General features: G+C 42.8%; 1 protein-coding gene across 3 annotated transcripts in view; it reads left to right on the top strand.

Annotated features, from left to right (window-relative positions):
• The first annotated feature begins 443 nt into the window (after positions 1–443).
• prdm2b (PR domain containing 2, with ZNF domain b) overlaps positions 444–17893 on the top strand; it is a 129744-nt gene continuing 112294 nt past the window's right edge. For 2 of the 3 annotated variants that reach the window (XM_052039414.1, XM_052039416.1), the window contains exon 1: positions 444–570. The gene's annotated coding sequence lies outside the window, so the exon portion shown is untranslated. Of the gene's footprint in view, positions 571–4749; positions 4844–17893 lie in introns of those variants that run through there. The other variant, XM_052039415.1, reaches the window with a different exon arrangement.

A 17893-nucleotide genomic window follows, 5' to 3' on the forward strand; every position in this document is an offset into this window, starting at 1 on the left:
GACAAAAGAATTAATGTGAATAATGACATCAGTTGTTGCACATTTAGTGTGTGGATTGTCAGCTCGAGTAATGCTGATATGTGTCTGGCTGAATTCACAGACTGAAATGACCCAGAAATCAGGGTTGATATCAAGTTTTTTTTCTGGGGAAAAGAGCATTTTCAGTCCTTTTAACATGGGAACAAGCAGCACTCAGCAGCTGAGTTTCTGGAGCAGTCTCCCTCCCCTTTCTATCATCTGAAATAAGAAATTATACCTTCTAATTTGTGGTGGGGCTGGGGTTTGCGACACTAGTTATTTTTCAGTTATGAAAATTGATATTAAAACAAATCAAACGCCAAGTTTCATTATGTGAGGGTGGCAGTGAAAGAGTTAAATTGACTGCACAGTAACAAAGGAGGTGGTTAAACTTCCTGTGTAGCCTGATGAGTCGGGCAGACGAAGGAACAGGATGGTTTTGTATGCAGAGTAGGATGGTGCCGTGCTATGTTTTTTTGGGGACAAAATAACAGGATTATTTAGATTATGGTGCTTACTACAGAACCTTGGACGTCTCCCAACTAATTGCAGGTATTTAATCTTGTGCTCTTTCTATTGTTACAAATTGCATTGTCTCTTTCTGTGGCAGAAAGATTAGGCTTCACAGTCAGATATTTTCACTTTGCTCAAGTCTTGGTATTGCCGATAGTAAGTAAGACAGGATGCCTGACCTTATTTACAATTAATTTATATTTAAGCTTCTATTCTGTGCCTTGTGCCAGCCATGAATATGTATAATAAAAACTGTTTTGGTGTTAACTGGTCTCAGTAGAGCAACAATGGAGCATTATTAAACGACCTCAGTATCTTTTGAATTTGAAGAGGTTACCATCAGACTCTCACTCCCGATCGCTGTCCAGTCACTCCAAGAGGCATTAGGTGAGGATATGAGAAGGCTCTACAATAAATTCCCTTCCAGTAGCTAGAGGATGCTCATTGTCAATGCCTGTATTAATATGACAGCTTTGCAGAGTCCACTTTGGACTTGTGGGACAGTGTCTCTTTACCATATCCGAACAATGCATAAACTCCTCTAGGCACAACTTTTTTTTGGGGGGGGGGGGAGAACAAAAACAACATGGAAATATTTTACTGATTCAGTAATGGATTTCTGAGAAGTTCCCTATCGCTCTCGTATATGTTAATGATCACAGTGTTGTGATTTGGTGATTCATATTTGAATATGCATTGCATTCTGTATTATAATTAGAATACCATGTAACAAAGTGCATATCATTTTGAAATGTGCTTTATTTTAACTTATATTTGTAGCAATAAGTTTCCCCCCTTTTCCCCCCTTTCCCACCATACCACCTCTTGAAATCTTGTACGTGGTTGGATCATTTAGGGGGGGACAATATCTTGTATTGAGTTCTTCTAGTAGATAGTACTCTGTTAACCAATATTGCATTGATGTGTTAGACTATTCAATGGGATTAGTCACATTTTCTTCCGCAGGAAGATATCATTTGGCATAATTTTGATTCATGTCCTATACGGAAATTGAGGCAATGCTTTTAGTTTTAAAAGCAGGAAAGTTGAAATGTTTCAAATAATCCACTGGTTCTCTTCATTACTCAATCACTTCCCTTTTCCAGTTACTTGCCCTTCTCTGCAGACAGCTGAAGAATAATTCCATGGATCCCAGTTGCTCTCTAACTCCACTTCATCTCACCCATGTGACTTTCTTCATTGCCAGTGAGAGTTGGCAGGAGCTTCTATTGTACAAAAACTCAGGTTAAACCCGATCCCGTGCCACAAGCCATCCCCGCATGTAGTTTAGCAGGAGGTGTTAATGAATGGCCATCAGAAGTGGGAGTTTTGCTTCTTTCTACCCTTGCCGGAACCCAGGGGCTTTCATCTCCACTTCTGCAGGTACCTGGCCCGATGAGCTTTGCAGCACCTGAGAGTGACTCTAACGTTATTGGCAGTGTGGCCAGAATCGCGGGTAGGCCAGTGCAGGAGTTTGGATCATGTACACACTTTTCTATTTTGTTTCTAAAATGTATCAACTTCCCCATTCTGCGAAAAGATGTTAACTTGGTGAAATCTGTGAACCCGACAGTACTCTGACAATAATTGTCACTGATGGTGTGGAGCCATCAGCAAAAATCGTTTCTCATTCCTTTCACAGGCTGCTGCTCATGTAAGACAGGTGAGGAGGTGCAGTGCTCCAATCTGATTGGTTGGTTGACCTGTCACCTGTCTTAACAGTTGAATCACATTTTCCAAGGTATTTCTTGGTGGATAAACTGGTTTGGCTGCAGCCCCAATATATTTGTCTGCTACATTTCTAAACTGTTAGATTGTATACATTTGGATTGGAACTTAGAGCAATACAGCATGGGAACAGGCCCTTCGGCCCATGATGTCTATGCTGACCATGCTGCCAAATTAAACTAAACCTGTCTGCCTGCACCTGGTCTATATCCCTCCTCCATTCCTGCCTGTTCATGTGCCTGTCTAAATACTTAAACGTTGCTATTGTATCTGCTTCCACCATTTCCCACAGAGCAGACAACCCACTAAAAACCATACAAGATCAAGTCAGCTGTGCTGTTCAGTGGTTCAAAGTGAAATATGGTGTCCTCCAAGGTCAGTTTGATTCCGGTGTTGTGGTGGTTAGTTGATCTCACCTGAGGAAGCAGGTGATGTGATGCATTTGTTCTCAATGCCTCTGAGCTGGAGAGGAGAAAATCATCTGCATTCCCAGCTCTTAACAGCATCCAGTGAGCCCGTTTAGATGGAGTGAGTGTCCACAGAGAAATGGGCTAAGCAAACGACCAGTTCACATTGTCGTTTGCCATCACCAACACCATCTCTAAGCGAGCAGATAGTCCAAACTGTGTTTATTCATCCTCTTCCCATGTTAATATTTGTGTCCATTGACACAGTTCCTGCCTGTACTATTAACCCCCAAAGTGAATTCTAAAGTCTCAGCGGCACTCAATCTCCTGCAGTTAGCTGTATTTGTTGTCCTGCATTTTTGCTCTTGAATTACTGGAATTTTAGCCTTATTTTAAAAAAAAGTTTTACCAAGAAATCACCATTATCATTGCCAGCACCAGGATCTTGGAATGTGTGACCTGAGTGCTGTAGCCCTTTTCTTGGTGATTTATGTGCTAATATTACCATGTTGGTGTAAAAGTATAAACTATGCACCACCAGCTGTGTATTTTTGGCTGGTCCAATGTTAATTCATTTTAATTCCCGGAATTTTCTTCCCCTCCTCACTGTGCTGACTTATTGCTGGGGCTCTGTCTTTTAGAGTATCACCCAGGTGATCCTTTCTGAGATACAAGCCCAGTAACTGGTTGCAGCCACAATCTGAAGTGGACCGTGGCTCATGAGTGGGATTCCCCCTGGCCCGTTCTACGCTTGTGTACTTCCATGAAATTCCATGAAATTCTCTGTCCTCTCCCATCTGCCCTTTTCCCATAGCAAATCTAGGAGCACTGAGACCAGTAAAAACACTCTCCAAGATCCCTCCAAGCTCAGAACTGCTTTGTAAGGCTACTTGCAGCTTGCTCAGAGTGGATGAAAAATCTCTCTCAACGGCTCAGCTTCCTATTGTTTTGGCCAATTAGAACTTCGGGAAAGCTCTCCGTAACCAGTAAAAGCAACCAGTTTAACAAAATGCAGCGTTAAAGCCAGATTTCAGAGTAATAGAAAGTCTAAGTGACTTTTTTTCCCTTTTTAATTATTTTGTTAAAAGGAAATCTTAAATCCTCTGTTCTGCTATCAAATTACCTCCTCATAATGGTTTAAGCATGAATATTAGAATGCAGATTTTCTATCTTTCCTCAAGCAAGTGAGAGGCATTGGTTGAGAGATTTTAGTAGCTCTACGCATATGACAATGTACTCCAGCTCCAATGGGCCAGTACGTGCTGTCAGTGGCAAGCCACTTAGACTCTGGAGAGGTTGAGCAGGTGAAGACTTTATTCACTGGAGCATAGGAGAATGAAGGGTGATCTTATAGAGGTGTATAAAATCATGAGGGGCATAGATAGAGAGAATGCACACAGTCTTTTCCCCCCAGGGTTGGGAAATCAAGAACTAGCAGGCGTAAGTTTAGGATGAGAGGGGAGAGATTTAGCAAGAAAATGAGGGGCAACTTTTTCACCCAGAGGGTGGTCCATATGTGGAATGAACTGCCAGAGGAAGTGATTGAGGCAGGTACATTAACAACATTTAAAAGGCACTTAGACAGGTACATGGATGGGCCAAATGCAGGCAGGTGGGATTAGTTTGGATGGATTTCTTGGTCTGTATGGGCTGAAGGGCCTGTTTCCATGCTGTATTACTCTATGGCTCCCTGGCGACCCAAATGCTAATCTCGAGCATACCAGATTTCCCAGTATTGAGTTCCCAGAATTGGAGCCATTCATATCCACACTGGAGAAGCATAATACCGTTTTGTGGGTGGGGCAATACAAAATATCCACGACAGTTGGCTAAGCCCCATGTCTTGTTGACTTTCAAATGTGTCCAGGATTTTGAATATCTCTGAATGATCATGAAGCCGCTAAAACCTCTTGTTTTTAATCACGGAAACTTTTAAACTATTTAATCATCTTACATTCACACAGTTTGCTGACAGCCCTGAGTCTCCATTCCACGGGTGCATTGTACCTAACCTGGGCCACCGTCAGCCGCACATTCTGCAGAGTAGCTGCTGGGAAAGTGCAGTAACTCTGAGTAATATGTTGGAGCGCAGTCGGAGAATTGCCAGCAACAGGCAGCCGGCAGGTTCAGGACTTCGCAGATTGTGCGGGAATCCTGACCTCAGTGGCAATTGATTGGTAAGAAAATGTTATGAAATTGCGGGATTTCCCAACAACTTCTGGCCCATTACTCACCAAAATTTGATGTGCTGAGAAGGAGGGGGTGAGGGTGAACTTCACAACACATTTGAAACTATTTGAATCAAAACCGCATCTTGAAAATTTTCCTTCTTGCTAAAGCTGATTTTTTTTTCTTTTAAACCGGAGGATTTTCCCAAGGGTGTGGTAACTCTTTAATACATAGAATAGTACTGCACAGGAAGAGGTCCTTTGGCCCACAATGTTGTGCTGAGCTAATTAAGCTAGTGATTAAATGCCTAACTAAACTAATCCCTTCTGTCTACTCAATGTCCGTATACCTCCATTAACATACTTTTTCAACATTTTATTTGAGGAGTTTGGTATCTATTTTTGGATTTCCTTCATGCCCATGTTGCAATTTCTGGACTCCTCCACTATTAACATTCAGCAGATCTCTGTGGCGATCTGGATTCTGATAGCTGCAAGTGTTGCCGCTGTTTTCTCAATCCTGTTTCCATGAGGGCAAATTGCTCGCCTATATGTAGCAAACTGGAGGACACACTACACAACTTGCACTGCATGTTAGTGTTGTGATTTTCCCAACCTGAATGGTCATAAGTGTCTTGCAAACAATGAAGCACACGTGGTGAAAAGAAACATACAATTTACACCGAACACACTTTTAGGAATCAGCAAGATTATTGACAGAAGTTCCTTAGTGAAAGGTTAAATATTGGCCAGAATGCTGGAGTTTACCTAATCTTTAAATAATGCCATGAATCATTTACGTCCACTCGGGAATGTGAACTCTAACTGGACCAATTCCTGAAAGTTTGATCATGCTATCTGCTCTGAGTTTGCAAATGTTATTGACATAAGTTTGGATTTCCTTAAACCTCCTACAAATTTAGAAGCGTTTTGGTTCTCTGACCGGGACCGAATGTGTGGTTGTGTGTACGTTGACAGGCAAGGAAAGACCTATTGATCCATGCAGCCTCTCCAACACAACAACAGTGCCCTGTGTCTCCCAGTACGTCCCCTCCCAGGACTGTAAGAGAACGTATTGACCTGATGGCACAACGAACAAAGAAAAATGTGTCCTGATTGTATTTGCTTTATATATTCTGAACACAGTATATTTTGGGGAGAAATGCTGGAAATACTCAGCAGGTGTGAACAGGGGAGCTGTTAACATTTCAGGTCGACCACTTTCAGAAATGTCACTCCCTATAGCTGCTGTCTGACCCACTGAGTATGCCACAATTCCATTTTTGATTCAGATTTTCAACAGATGCAATGTTTTGCTTCACCATCTGCACTGGCCACCCCGCAGAAACCCTGCGAGAGGCAAATCAGAGTGATTTTTGTTTAATTTAAAAATCCAGTCCAGTTAGAGGGAGGAAAATCGCCTGTAGATGACATGAACTATTCTGCTCAAAGTTAGCTGAAACAGAATGCTAGCAGACTCTTCTGCTTTATTCACTTTCCCTCTTTGTTAACAACAGTGGCAATCTGTATTCGCATAACACTTCACACATCAAAAAGGCTCCAAGCCTTTGTGCCTGAGTCTATTGAGGGAGCTGAGTGCATTAAATATTTTTCTTGGATTGCACGTTTCCAAATGTAGACTTCGATATTCATGCTCGCATTGATCAGTTGCTGTGGAGCATGGCAATGGCCACTTCATTGTGGGTGTCCTGCACTGAGATACCAGTGTTGCCGGGTGAATCACAGGTGGCTTTTCCTTTATGCTTTGAGTCCAGTTTGGAGTTGGGGATGGGGTGCATTTGGTGGGGATGGGTGCGTTGTTGCAGGCAAGTTAGGGGGGGTGAGGCTTGGGCGCCAGGAGTCAATGGTAGTGAGACCTGTGGTTGGGGGAGCTGGTGGTGAGTTGTGCACGTGTGATGTGGGGGCTTGGATGATTGGGACCTGAGAGTTTGGTTGGGGAGGAAATCCAAGGAAAGGCCCAAGGACAGCGGGTGAGTAAATTATTGGGGACCAGCCAGACTAGGCTTCTGAGTACCAGACTTGCAGAAGAATCTTTCAAATGAGTTCTTTCAGAGCAAGCAGACTGGGTTGAGAGCACCTAACAAAAGGCTTGCTTTAAAACCACATAAACTAATTTTTTCCTAGGAACGCTGTAAACAAGCGTTGCATGGGGAATATCATCACTATTAAGGCAACACCAAAACGGCCTGGTTCACACCAGTTCCATTTGTGACAGGCACAAAACAGCCTGGAAACCATCGAGAGCAGGTTCCACTGAGGAAACGTTTTTCTTCTGTATCATGAAAAAAAGAAAGGGCATTGTACTATCAAATTTACAGCTTGTGGTTTTGATTTATGTTCTTTACCACTTCCAGTTTCCATTCTGTATTAATCAATTTTTCCAATGTTGATACAAGTCATTGTTTTAGAAATTAAAATATTTATTTAGACTATGAATATTGTCAGAGGAAAAACAATCCAGCTGTACTTGTGCAGGATAACCTATTTAATTCCTTTCCCATCACAGTATCCCAACTGTCTATTGCCAATTGCAGAAGTAGAAATAGTTAAAATATCTTGATTTTTGAAAATAACGTTATAAATGTGAATGCATAGATTTGACAGTAAGGCAGTGTCAGTACTAAAGTGTTTTTCTTCTGACTTTATTTGCATTTATTTAATGTTCTGAACACTGGGTGCTGTGTGAGTGCACAGTTCTAAAGTACTGGAAGCAGGTTTTTATTTTGTTGCTTTAACGGTGAGCTTGGAGTGTTGATTTTTCTGTTGGCTGGTTCTTGCCTGCTGTTCTCTGGATAGTCAGGGGGAAGGGTGAGCACCTGCTGGCTTCTGGATTGAGTTCTGAGTTGCCTGTGGTTTTCCTGTCTGTGACATATGGCAGTTTGTTTCCCTTGAGTCTATAAGACAATGACGTTGGCTTGAATGGTGATCAGCAGTCGGGTGAACTAACTCCTCCAATAAACATGATCAGACTTGCTTCTGAACTTGGTAATTCCAAAAATAACCAAATCATTTGTTTTTGTTCTAGTTTTTTTTACTATTTATAATTCATATTAATATTCATTTTAAAAGGGTTGTTAGAGAATACATATCATTGGGACAAAATGTCCGTAGGGCTTTTGACCTTTGACTTATTTCTATCCCTGGATGTTTTGGGTTTTTGGAAGTTTCCCATGTGAGGAATTTCAGACCTATACATTCTCAGCCAATGTAAACCAGCTGGAAAGCAATTCTTATGAAAGCTTTCCAAAATATAATGGCCTGGATTATCCTGGGTATAGCCCAGATCCTGGATTCGTTGCCAAGTTCCCCATTTCCCAAATGTATCATTCGGGGATCCAGAAGGTCAGTTCTCGATGGCCCTGGAGTCGAGCAGCAGCACCTTGCACAACGTAACAGGGTCTGTCTGAGCAACCCAGAACAAACCTTGCCCACAGGACCTCTCCAAGAACTTTTGGCAGCTGGCAACACACACTCATTTTTGCTGCCAAGATTTTAAGGTGGTTTCTTAAAAAAAAAGGGGGATATACTTTTCATTGTGGGAGTGCGTCAAAGATTCACCAGACTGGTTCCAGGGATGCTGGGTTTATTGTTGGAGGCAAGATTAGAGTCCTAGACTCGTACAACACAGAAGCAGGCCCAACAAACCATCTTCTGGAAGAATTCTCCAGGTCGGGCAATATCTGTGGTGGAGAAAGGAATTGTTAACGTTTTGGGTTAAAATCCTCCATTGGGACAGATGCAGGGTTTTGACCTGAAATAGTTCCTTTTCTCCCCACAGATGCTGCCTGACTGACTCAGTTCCTCCAGCTGATGGTTTGTTGCTCCAGATTCCAGCATCTCTGCAGTCTCTGGTGTCGCCACAGAAAGAGGCCGCAAGCCCACTTTGTCAGTGCCAACCATCAATTACCCAGCTGCACTAAACCTACTTGCCAGCAGTTGGTCCACAGCACTTTGTCTTGGCAATTCAAGATACTTAAATACAGAGAGAGCACCTGCCCCAACCATCCGCTCCGGCATACATTGCAGATTCCAACCATCCTCTCTGTGGGGGGGATAAAATTCTTCCTCAGGTCTCCCTCTAAATCTCCTCCCCATTACTCTAAACCTATGTCCTCTAGTTTTGACACCTGTTAAGGGGAAATGTTTCCTACCATCTACCTTTCCAACTATTGTACATCTTTATAAGGTTCCCTCTCGGCCTTTTCCACTGCAAGGAAAACAAACTCAGCCTCCTCAGTCTCTCTGCATAAGTGAAACGCTCCATCTCAGGCAACTACTTGAAGCCCCTCTGCACTCTCTCCAGTGCAGTCATGTCCCTCCTATCGTGTTTTATTGAAGTCATTTTTTCATAATTTTAATTTAAAATTAACTAAAACACATCATTAGGCAAAACCTAATGGAAAAGAATTAGCTTGCCTTTTTATTCTCTCCTGCCTCTGCACTCCCTCGCCACGGAATCCAAGTGCAGATTCCATTCTGGGAATCTCCACAAAATCCTGCTCTCTTGTTGAACTCTGTGCAGAGTCCAGCAACTGAATGCAGCTGGAAGATGACTGGCAGGGCTGTATTTAAAAATAAGGAATAGAACTCTGCAAACTATTTAATGCCAATGTATGGAAAAATTATATATATTGTTGCATTTTACTTTTCACTTCCTCCCCTGCTGAATGTAAAATAGTTGCTCATGCAGCACATTGCTACAGGGATTGTCTTTAAAATCAGCGTTAGGCTGCTGTTGTAACAACTTTCTTGGCCCATCTCATTCTTTGCTTGAACTGATCAGCACTGTGGACATAATAAACCCAGTAGCATCAATGTACTCAGCATTCATGCATGCACAATAAACCAAAACCCATGAATGGGCTTCTGTGCACCTGAAGAACACTTCCAGTCTACTTTCATTTCAGAAGCCGGCCTACGCGGAACCCAGCTGCATTCCGAATTGTAAACTCCAGATGTTGGCACTCCTACCTCAGTCTGCCAAGGCCCAAAGGGGCTTCAAATGACGCCTGGTGCTTTACTGTTGTGTTTGGTAGGCTATAGCAAAACTTGCATCTCTTATACCTGAACTCTGTTTAATCCAAAGCCATTGAGATCCATTCTATGAAGGCCAAACAGGGCCAGTTTTACCACACCATAGAAGGCCATATGCTCATCGCATCCAGGCTATCGAACCAGATTCAAACCTTCCAGTTCTCAGTCTGTATCTTTGTGCATTACATACACTGTGCTAATCCAAGTATTTAAATGCTATATTTCTACCTCTTGCATTTTGTCAATGAATTCAAGACTCCACTATTATCTGGGGTGACCGATAATCTTCTGAACCCTCTGATCTTTTTCCTGATTGCTTTAAACCTCAGTCTGCTGGTTATGAATCCCTCTGTTTACCATGTCTTGGCCTCACTTTGCGAATATCTTGATTAAATCTTCCCTCCGTCACCATTGTTTCAAAGAAAGCGAATCTCAAGCTGGCCTTGGCCAAAGACAGTAACTTGTTTTTATTTTACATTTCTAAGTTGCACACACCCAAGATGAGAGGGCCAGAGGGCAATGTCAACCGTTTGTCTTGCTCAACAGCCAACACCTCCCAGCCAGGTTAGTTTCTGTAAGCTGCCTTTGTCCTGTCCACAGATATGGTTTCCAGGAAGGATATCCATCCTTACATTTGATGCCTTTTGTGAGGTTTTATACACGCACCACAAAAAAACGCTCACTATTACCATTTGGCAGATATATCAGACATTTCATTGAAGGGCTTCTGATATCTGAGGGACCATGCACCATCATTATTAGTCAGTCTTTGGTAACTGCAGAGGGGAACAATGGTGGTGCAGAGTTTAATTTACTGGACCTGTAATTCAGAGGACTGGACCAGCTCTCCAGAGACCAGACTTCAAATCCCACATTTTGGTAGCTGCGGAATTTAATAATTTGGAAGAACAATAATTAGTCTCTGTAATGTTGACCACTAAAACTACTGGGTTGCCATAAAAACAATTTGGTTCAGTAATGTCCTTCAGGGAGGAAATGTGCCGTCCTCACCTGGTCTGGCCTGCATGTGATTCTGGGGCCCACTGCTGTGTGCCCTCTGAGATGGTCCAGCAGCTACTCGGTTGTATCATTTAAACAGAAAGAATGGACTGCAGCTGTTCAACAAGCAGCTCTCTGCCACCACCTCAGCAGCAGTAAGGGATGGGCAATAAATGTGGGTCTTGTCATGACACAAAGATCCCGATAAAAAGAATTTTAAAAAAACTCCTTGGATTGACAAGAGACAGTGTTTCATGGTTTTCTTTAAGTGATGCTACAGTATGAAATCTGTTTTACTTTTTAAGACACAAAAAGAAAAATATGCAACCCTTCTCCTATTTGCTAAATACATTTGAAATTATTGAAATATTTAACCAATGCATGGATGGCTATGGACTGTGTCAGTAAATGGTCTAAGTATAGATGGGTACTTGGTGGTTGCCATGGATACGGTGGGCTGAAGCGACTGTTTCCCTGCATAGAGACAACACAGGGACAGGCCCTTTGGCCCACTGTGTGCGTGCTGACCATCAGCTACCCATTTACACTAATCCTACGTTAATTCTGTTTTTTCTTATTCTCTCCACATTTTCATCAACTGCCCCCTATGCTCCGCTGCTCCCTACACACAGGGCAATTTACAGTGAGCAATTAACTTGCCACCCCAAGCGGGAGTAAAACGAGAGCACACAGAGAAAACACGCAAGTCACAGAGATCATGCAAACTCTATGCACACAGAACCCGTGCTCAGAATTGAACCTGGTCTCTGGCACTGTGAGGCAGTGCCTCCACTACCTACCCAACTATGCCACCCTAAACTATGGCTTACTCTTGGAATATTAAAAAAATATATTTGCAGTTCTGTCAGCATCGGAAGGGGACAGGGGAGTGGGTGACATTTTTTTCCCCTATTGTTTGCTATTGGGAAGAGAAAATAGCTTTTAGACTCTGTACTGAGAGCAAAATGGATTTGGGGTGAACAGGTTGTATACAACCCAAGTTTCAGGACTATTGGTTGGTTTAGTCATGAAATGAGCCCAGATCAGTTAGTAACCTGAGGGTTAAACCATATATTTTCTCTTGTGTGTTGTTGAGTGGAAGCTCTGACATCTTTGGTATTGAAAACTGAAGAGCAGCCACTTGTTTTCTGAGTGACTCTTGAGCAGATGTACTCTGAGACAGCCCTCAATCGCACAGTATTTTAATTGGCATTTGGTGCAGCTGCAGGGATTTAGTTATAAGAAGTTTCAGTCAGAAATCTGTGTACAGAATATGTGGAGTTGCTATCATCCTTGTGGGAAAAAGAACTGGTCAGTTTCACTTTGGGAATAGAATATGTGATTGTTGGACGAGGCTTGCTGAGTTCCATTGTCCACAGCAGCTGTGAAGAAAAGCATAGCAAGTCCAGTAAATGGCTGGATAAGTGTAGTGTTCACAGGTGGTTGGCTGAGTGTGCATTGAACTGCCAGCCATGCATGGGTGTAAAGGATTCATGCATTTTCCCTTATCTCATGGTTTACTAAACAGTATTCGGCATGCATCAAATCCAAGGAATGCTAGGGATAGCTCTTGTTAAGGTGCTCGATTCTTTAATTGAAGTGAGGAGCAGAGAGAGAGAGAGAGGTGCACTTGAGTGGACACTCAGAAATCTGAGCACAATTCAATATTTAAAACAGTGTTCTTCACTGTCAAAAAGATGTAAGGGGGGTGGTTTGGTTGCAGTAGTTGCTCCTGGAATTTGGAATTTCCATGTTGTTTGAAATGGAAAGTTTATATTGATTGTGACACTCACAGGTGGGGTCTACGTGCATCCAGATCTCTATGCTACTGATTTTTTTTTCATCCAATTTAAATTTGCAGATTGATTTTGGTGAAATGAAACAGAAAATGCTGGAAACACTCAGCAGGTCAGCTGGCATCTGTGAAAAGAGAAACAATTTGTGCTTTTGGTCAGAAGCCCTTTGTCAGAACTTAAAGTTGCAGCTTTTGTTTTATGATGCAGAATATGATTTCATAATCTGGGTCTTATGAAATGACGATGTAGGGTTGTCAAAAGCCTCCCTGAGTTCACCCCTGGGATGTTGAAGAACCGCTTCTCTGCCCATTTGTCATCTCTTGTGACGTTCATTTATATATGGCCGTCAAATTAGTGAAGTACAGAATAGCAATATCAAACATACTTTGGCATCAAGCCACGTGTACATGATGGGATCTGCAACCAAAAGCTTAGTCAAAACTGCTGGTTTTAAGGAGGACAGGTCAGGTACAGAGATTTAGCGAGTGAGTTGGCAACGGGGCCTTGGCAACTGAAGGCACAGCTGCCAATAGTGGAGTGATGGTGATGCACTGGAGGGTTAAGGGTCATCAGGTTGAAAGGTTGTGAAGAGGTGAGATGGAGAAGGGGTTTGAAAATGAGGGTGAGAATTTCCGAACTGAGGTGGTGTTTGCACTGGATACCAGTGGTCAGTGTGCTCAGAGGTGATGGGTGAGCTCGATTTTCTGGATGTGTGTAAGGTAGGAGAAGGTTGGTATGGTCGAGGTACAGCTGAGGGACTCGGCGGTGTTTGAGCTGAGGGAGCGGACATCAATGCAAACAGAAGTCAGTGCTATGTTTCCATTTGAAGAAATTCTGTCAAAAATATAAGTGAAACGTATTCACATTTGATTGAAGCGCTGACCATTTGGGGTGTGCGTGCCCTCCTGTGGGGGAGCACAGCCTGTTGTCTGCAGCATGTTTTCCAGGATAACTAACAGTGATCAACCTCTAGGGAAACGAATGGTATTGTGCTGGGATACAAATAGCATTTCACACAGGAGTGGTATCACCCCGGCAACTGGTGTATAGGAGGGCCTTCTATTTTTAAAAGCAAATTTTAAATATCTTAAAATCTTTTTAAGATATTTTGTTGGTCACAGCTGATTTTACTTGAGCATCTTTGAATGTATGTTGCGTCTATGCTGTACAATTGCAACAGGTTACTGGATAATGAGAAAGCAATGAGAATCCTTGCTGCTGTTTCTACTTCCCTGGCTGCTGCTTTCTCCTCCAGCCTGGGCTACTGAAATCTTTCATCAGCGCATTGCAGGAGCTGAGGTTGTGGCCATCTGACATGTGGTTTGGTGCCTTTTTATTTAAGGGATGTTTCTTTTTCTTGTCAGCAGCCCCCTGGCTCTTTACCCAATCACTTATGCATCCCAGGCAACTGCAGGAGATGAAACACCTGGCCTTTTATCTTCTCTTCCCTTCACACCACCCCTTTCAGGTGAGGCAGTGTTTTACCTGCATTTCCCATCCAGCGTACTTGCACTCGGTATTCAGTGTGGTCTCCTCCGTGTTGGACAAACCAAATGCAGATTTATGTAGCACTTGTTTTCAGGCCATAGGGATGGCCCTAAGCTTCCAGTCACCTCCCACTTTAATTCACTGTCCCACTCACGTTCTGATCTCTCTGTCTGTGGCCTCCTGTACGTTATAATGAGGCTCAAAGCAAGCGTGAGAAACAATGCCTTCATCTTCCATCTGGGCACATTGCAGCCATCTGGATTCCATTTTTCATGTGACAGAGTCCATTCAGCCCATCAAGCCAATGCCAGCTCACAGAACAATCCTGTTCCCCCTCCTGTAACCTATTTCCCGTATACTCCCATGAATTCCCCCACACCCCCAATTCTAATGTTTACTTACAGGCCAGGGCCAGTTTACACTGGCCTAATTGACCTCCCACCCATTGATTTCTGCTAACCCGCCTTCTCTTTGTATCAGAACTGACCAGTCATTCTATAGGTCATTCACCTGTATATTGGCTCCATTTTTCTCTCTCCACTGGCACAGCCTGACCTGCTGGCCATTTCCTACAGCTCTGCATTTCGTTGCTTTTACATTTCTTTATGTTCTCTAGCTCTACCAGCACTCAACCAAATAATTTTGTCAACAGCTTATCCCCACAGTAGCCTTGGCATTCCCTGTCAGAGAGATTCCTTTTTTCCCTATCCATTTCCCCGCCCCCACCCTCTCCACCTTGAAACTAACTTATTTTGTCTCCTTCCCAGTTCCGACAAAGAGTCATTGACCTGAAACATTAATTGTTTCTCTTTCCACAGGGGCTGCCTGACCTGCTGACAGTTTACAGTGGTTTCTGTTGTACTTATTCATCCTAATTGAACTTGGGGGGCAGAGGCTAGTTAACTGCGGGTGTGCGGAGGACAGAAGGAAGGTGCTGGGTAGAGCAGCCTGGCCTCACTGCTGGCCAGGCTATCGCTGCAAACAACTGCCAGAAACTGAGGCTGTTCGCAGCACCAAGTGGTGCTCCAGGCCTTTGATAAAGCCTCTCTTGCCTTTTTATGTGGTCAACAACAAGTTGCTGCTCTTTTCCCTCTCCACCCTTTCAGCTTTTGAAGGCTGTGCTGCGAAACAGCATTTTTAAAGAATTATTGTCCCTTGCGTAAAGTATGAAGTTTAGAGACTAGTCATTAAGATTACAGGAAAATACTTGCTTCTGGTTAACATTTTAATTTTACTTCTTGAATTTTAAGTTGGCTGCATTTCATACTTGCTGACTCCCTGTGTTGTAGTTTCAAATATCAACTTATTGCAAAATATTTCCTAAGAATTCAATGTGAACACAGAACAAAATACAAATTAGAACAGATTACCAAATGTGAATAAAGCCTGATTCATCCTGAAAGTAATTTAATGCAACAGTATTACCTTGTAATGTGAAACAGTGTTCAAAGTAATTGGAAGTTCCTGACAATTTTTATTAAACAGATTGTGCTGCATTGTTGGAGATGTTGAGTCTTAGATGAGTCAGTGGCTGGAAAATTGGCCTCCCCCCTACCACATTTCAATGGTTCTCTCAAACTATAACATGTTTAAACTTAGAAAAAATTAGGAGTGACACTGTTGATCCTTCGCTTAAATTTGAGGAAGTTTGGAATCCATTTATTCAATATTTCCATATGATATAAGCTGACCTTTTTTGAATCCCTTTCAATAACCTTTGAATATGGAGGAGTGGAGCTGACGACATAATGTTTTTTTTAACCGAAGAAATATCAGTCCAGTTTTTGTTTAGGTTTTGGTTTGCTTTTGTCTATTATTATACTTTTTTTTGATATGGGGGTTTTCTTTTCATATAATCAAATTTCTTTTCAATTTCTTTTTTTTGTATCATGTTCACTTAGCAAGAGAATGGGAGGTCCAGATTATGTATTTTACTCCTTGTGAGTATAAATTAACTGTTATTATTGTTATCCCGATCTCTTCGCATCATATGTATAATTATTAATGTTTTGTATATTAATTCGAATTAATTTGAAATTCGATAAAAAGATTGAGAAAGGAAAATGGGCTGGGGTGAATGACGGCAGTTCCTGCTATAACTGGATGTAGTTACTGTTGTGTCGGGTTGGAAGGTGGGTGAATCGGTCATTCCTTGCTGATCGCTGAACCACTGGCCTCCCAATTATCTGCTCATCGGTGAAGCAGGTCCCTTGCCAGGCCACGGGGGGGGGGGGGGGGGGGGGGGGGGGGGGGGCGGGGGGGATGCTGAATCTCCCTTATCTTTGTGTCAGCAGACAGCCTCTTCTTCCAGTGGCTCAGGCTCCCCCAAGATATTTTGGTGCAGTTGGACTGCTGGAGAGAGTCATCCGGCTAAATTAAACCCTAGGACGGAATGGGGTCTCTGTCTCTGTCAGGGACCCAGGAGTGGGGAGCAAATAGCAGAGTTTCTAAATCAGACCTTGATCCTGCATTTGTCATTCTCCCTAAATAGATCATTACCAGGTTCATTTATTTAAAATAGTCTCTCCTTAATTGTTAACACTCCAATCAAAAAGAGCTAATTTGAACTGAAGTGGTGTGAGACAGTGAAAGCAAATAACACACCACACTGCCTGAAATTCTTTTGCTAATCTCAGTGGTAACTTAAATTAAGTCTTTTTGCTTATGAATATATGTGCATGTGATTCCATGTGAAGGGCAAGTAATTTGGTTCACTTGTAACATCCCATGACAAACGAGTGAGATGTGACATTTTAGTTTGCTGAATTTTCCCACGAGTGCTGCAAGTTTGTCTCATGAGGAAGAGAAGATACAAGCTGCTGCGTGCATATCAGTAATAATAAATCACAACTTGAACTGGAACGTGTTGGGTAGATTATTTTCCTGCTTCAAATACACTGGAGTAATTTTAAGAATTTGAAGTAACATATTGGCTGGAAGTACCCTGAGAGCTTACCGTTTTTATCTTTGTCATACTCTTCAGTTCCATTCTCGAGGCCTGTGCATATCATGTTTGCTTACCATGGTTTTGAGGATCTCCAGAATTTCCACCCTCCAGTATGAAATCTTAGATCTTTGAATCCAACTCTCTACAACCCAGAATCAACTTGCTTTGCAGTTCTGAATTTTATTTTCACACTGGTATTGTAGCAAAGACTGTCTTTGGCTCACTGCTGTAGCAGTTTGGTGACTGTGGCCCATTTTCTGGGCCAAGGTTTGTTATTGATTTTTTTTTATTTACAGCGTGGTAACAGGCTCTTCCGGCCCCACGAGTCCGTGCCGCCCACTTTAGACCCCATATTAACCTACCCGTACATCTTTACAATGTGGGAGGAAACTGGAGCACCCAGAGGAAACCCATGCAGACACGGGGAGAACGTACAAGCTCCTTACAGACAGCGACGGGAATCAAACCCCGATCGCTGGCACTGTAATAGCGTCGCGCTAACTGCTATGCTACTGTGCCGCCCTGTTGAGGCGTACCATGCTATTGGGGGTTTGATTAAAAACTCGCCAGTTGCTCCACTGCAACAGCGATCCCACTGCACAGACGAGATTGCAAAGCAGCCATCGAGGGGAAGAATGGTTTACTATATGGCTCATGCCAACCCCATCTCAACAGTGGATTATTCCTGCAATTCCACATTTCCTGTAGGAGCCATCTTCAGAAGGAGTGTGTCACAAGAAATCCGGTGATTTCCCGGAATAGGACCATAGGATG

The sequence above is a fragment of the Pristis pectinata genome, chromosome 26 (genome assembly GCF_009764475.1).
Source record: "Pristis pectinata isolate sPriPec2 chromosome 26, sPriPec2.1.pri, whole genome shotgun sequence".
In the NCBI taxonomy this organism is placed as follows: Eukaryota; Metazoa; Chordata; class Chondrichthyes; order Rhinopristiformes; family Pristidae; genus Pristis; species Pristis pectinata.